Source organism: Orbicella franksi, chromosome 10 (assembly GCF_964199315.1).
Source record: "Orbicella franksi chromosome 10, jaOrbFran1.1, whole genome shotgun sequence".
In the NCBI taxonomy this organism is placed as follows: domain Eukaryota; kingdom Metazoa; phylum Cnidaria; class Anthozoa; order Scleractinia; family Merulinidae; genus Orbicella; species Orbicella franksi.
Window position 1 is genome coordinate 30,122,792 of NC_138154.1, and position 4,527 is coordinate 30,127,318.

At 40.3% G+C, this 4,527-nt stretch overlaps 1 pseudogene; it reads left to right on the forward strand.

Moving 5' to 3' along the window:
• Nucleotides 1-2,173: 2,173 nt before the first annotated feature.
• On the forward strand, nt 2,174-3,056 carry LOC145500706 (UDP-N-acetylhexosamine pyrophosphorylase pseudogene; annotated as a pseudogene).
• Nucleotides 3,057-4,527: the final 1,471 nt, after the last annotated feature.

Consider the following 4,527-nt stretch of genomic DNA (forward strand, 5'->3'; position numbering starts at 1 on the left):
CGCGCTTGAGCCACGTAAAATGAACGTGTTTTGACCCCTCATGTGCGTAAATCGGAAAATCACGTGTAATGGGTTTCACAAGGGAACAAGAAGTCTATTATTAAACAAATTTATTTACATTAAGCGTCTTGTGATTATGCGGCAAAGAGAAACGATCTCAAGGAGAAACTTTCGTAAGACTTAGAACAGGCCACCTAGGCAAAAACCCCGGGCAAAAAAAATATCAGAGAACCCACTGAGTCAACCGGGCGCGTCCTGGGCTTTATTCGCGGTATACCTCTCTACTAGGGCCTCGGGTCAAGTCTTGTAGACAGCCGCGTATCACGAGCGCGAGAGGCGCTTGAATCGGGAGCGCGAGACAGAACAAAAACCTGCGCAATCAGGGTATTAACTCCCGCGGGAGAAACCTGTCCTCACATTGACCAAAGTTTAATATAAGAAAACTCAACGGACTGATTTTCAGAAAGGTTCTGCTACTTCTGTGCATATATATGAAAGAGATAACAGGAAAGTGAACCGATCAAAATGATAATGATAACTAAATAAAAGTTACATGTAAACGCTGTATACACTGTTTTTTTTTTTTTGTTTTTTTTTTTTAAATTGGGTCTGAAAACGATGTCTTGGGTTCGTTGCTTTCCCCAGTTTCTCATCCACGGCAATTTCAATCTCTGTTTCACGTATTGTATCTGATATGAGCACGTGTTTTGTCCATATTACGCTATGAAATATTCGTAGTTTTCACGGCCCAGTTTAGGCTGAAAATATTCCGTTGACTTTGAGGGTGTTGAAGTAATTTTGAAGCCAGACTGCAGGATATGAAAGACTTAAATGACGCTCATAGCTTCTTGGAGAAATTTTGCTAGCATCGAACATACGGCTAATGCTGTTTTTGTTGGCTTTTGGCTAACTTTGCCGTCAGAGAGAAAGGAAGAATTTTCAACACAAAATAAAAGCTTTTGACACAAAATTACATTCTTTTCAAAATCTCTAATTTCTAAAACTTTTGCAAATTTCAGCCTCGGTTTTCTTATAAAATATATTCTTATAAAAAGAAGAAAGTTTATCTGACGAGAACGTACAGGCGACGGTGAAAACCTCTGCGGCGCTGATCAGTGCAAACAACTTGCGCCTGTCGCGAGCCGTTCGCGCCTCCCTAACGAAGGCAAAATAGAGAGGATGAGATATTTTCTTACTATTGACGCCAATCCCGAGAAACCACCTGTGCACTTAATGAACAGGATTCATAAATGAGGAAAAACCCAGTATAAGTCATTTAGGAACCTCATCAATGAGAAAATTTGGGTTTCCCGGTATAAACTTTGACTGCCACGCACAGAAAATATATTCAATGTTTGAGCTTCCTGTTTGGTGCGGAAATTTGTTCCGACTTCATCAAATCATTCTAAAGCATGAACAATCTGAAGAATGGCTTATTCTTATCGCTGTTGTAGCAAACCAAACCAAAAAAGAAGGTTTGATTTATCACAGAAACACGAACCATAGACTCGATTATCAACCGTTGATTTTGAAACTACACAGGATCGATCAGGAGCCAACGTAGACTGGACTCGAAATCGAGCCTACATGAACGGCGAATTATCAATTTCTAATTTACGCTGTTACATTTTTCCTTTTGTTTTAGAACGGCCATTTCCTTCTCCCTTTCGAACTTTTTGCGATCGTCGAGAGGCGCGAGCAATGTTAGCTGTCGTGCCCTGGGCTCTCATAACGGTAAGGGAAAACACAGCTGTGAATAGGACAAGAGCCAATAACACATCTGAATAAAGCACAAGAGAACTTTGAAAACATTGAAGAGCAGGTGTTACCTTGTACTCCTCCGTGAGATCTGAAGTGTCTATGTTCCACGAAAAGGGGAAGAAATTATTGTTTCGAGTCACTTATTTTTTCAATTACAAGGCAAAAGAGATTTTCATAAACGCTTCAGATTGGGGGACCAGAGAGGTAGAATAGTCCACAAAGCGAAATAATTGCTACAAGATCATGAGTTTATTCGAGCGCGCGAGAGATGCGTACGAGTGCGAGAGGCGCAAACATATCTTTCCCCGGCCCACCCCTTTGCGTCCGAGCTTTTTCAAATCCCATGCGGTTTATATATTACTTCTTCTTGCAATGTCGACGAACTCAAGACAAACTAGAGGGTCTGGGAACATGTTGTCAAAAATAATATCACCCCTCCCTAGAAGAATTTCAGCCACTGCTGGTCAGGTCCACGTGGACAGCTTGTAACCGAGGCTGTATGTTTTACTACATTTCTGGGAAGGGGAAGATCGAGCTGTAGAAGTTTTTAGCAAATTTGCAGTTTGCAATTGTGCTGCTAATTTCGTTACTAAAACATGGATTACGACAAGTTGAGAAGAGACTTGAAAGATAACAATCAAGACCATTTGTTCCAATACTGGGACACGCTACCCGAATACCAGCAATGGGTTTTCTACCATGACCTTCGAAACATCGACTACCCAAAGATCAACCGTTCGTTTGAGAAAACTATGAACGAAGCTAAAAGTATTGAAAAGAAGGATGAAAAGCTACAGCCAGTTCCTCCGGAGCAAGTAGGCAGCGTCATTGGAGCAGAAAACCAAGAGAAAGTCGACAGTTGGAGAGATAAAGGTCTGCAAGTCATCAGCGAAGGTAAAGTCGCCGTGTTGCTTCTTGCTGGTGGTCAAGGCACCCGGTTAGGAGTTTCATATCCGAAGGGAATGTACGATGTCGGTTTACCTTCAGGGAAAACCCTTTATCAACTACAGGCTGAAAGAATCTTGAAAGTACAAGAACTGGCTTATAAACAAACCGGAAATAAGGCCACACTTCCTTGGTAAGTACTTGTAACGCCATTAGCACTTAGAGTTTTTTATTTGGTTTCAGTAAATTCTGCTGAACTAATCTCCAAAGTTTACTTGGCTTAAATTAAAGTCTTTGACTGATTTCTTTTATAATGCGCCTTTAATGATTTTAAATACGTCAACGTCTTTTGCTCAAGTTTTCGATGCAGGGAAGCGTGTCCATAACAACGAGTAAAATCATTCAAACATCAACACGTCTCGTTTACGTCTTCTTTTATGATGCGCCTTTAATGATTTTGAATACGTCAACGTCTTTTGCTCAAGTTTTCGATGCAGGGATGCGTGTCCACAACAACGAGTAAAATCATTCAAGCATCAACACGTCTCATGATTCATCGATCTCGTGTTTCCTTCACAAATGAAAAGGTTTGAAAGCTAGGTCCTTGTAAAGGAATCTCAAAACCTTGTTGGTTGACCTGCATGCTTCATGACACTATTTTACTTATGCAGAGTCATGCTTTGTAATTAACAACAAATTTTAAACTCGTTGTCTTTATGTTCTTTGTTTCCTCTTATGGCCTGTTCTGCCGGGGCTTGTCCATTCTTGGAAAATCCGGGGTTTTTTGCACCTTTGTGTGGTGGGGTTGGGGGGTAAGAGGTTATCAGTTTCTTGGTAATATTTCTTTGTTTTACACCAGCCAGAGGTTTTCACTTGATCATATCTAGTTACTTGGACCTGAGGACTGCTGTATTATGTTGCCCCAAATGACCTTAATTAATTTTTCTACAAATCACAGTAAAATTGAGTAGAATTTCTCAAATATTAGGGAGTTTAAGCAAATCACTATGGCTGGTGCTACTACAGCTGCCGTGACTGAAAAGGTCTGGGGAGAGTACGTCTCGGTGGTCTGCCAAATTTTCAGTTTAGCGAGTAAAACGAAATACAAAGATGAAAGAAACATCGGCTAAGGAGTTTAAAATCTCTTTTATTTAGTTTCTCACAGCCAAATAGCTTCGCCCAAAGGACGATGGCCATTATTCGGTAGGAGGAACAGATTATTTCTGAGCGAAAGCGAATGCCATACACTTTGTACCATAACAATTTGATGGATGAAATATATAATTTCAGAGACAAATATCTCAAAGAATATCGAGTGAAGAACACAAATATATCAATACTCAAAGAAGCAAAATAGCATTGTATAGTTATCCAGATATAAAACATCTTCACTAAACCCTCAAAGCAAACTTAACTGAAGAAAAACAACCTCATGCTCAACACAAATATTTCACTTGACTCGCTTCGCCATTCCAACACCTTGGCAAAAACTTATCATAAATTCAGGATATGGATTTACAAGCTTATGAAAGGCAACCTTGACACAATCTTTGACTTAAATCGAGTTTAAAGGATATAGTATCCAATGGAATTTTTAAAATGCTGAGATGTGCATTGAAAAGGGCCAGAGAAGCGAAATAAACCCAATGTAATAGCCACTACGGCAAAACATCCCGACTCACGTAGTCAGATTTCATGCTATGGCTGGATGCAACCGATGTACATGCGCAGTGTCTCATTTTGGGGGAAAGTTACTTCCGGCAGCCGTATCAGTGCCAGCCGCAGCGATTTGCTTAAACTCCCTATTGGCTTTTGAAAAGGAAGCTACTGCTCTTGAAGAGTGGCAAACATATACATCAACATGAAATTCAATGTCTGTTA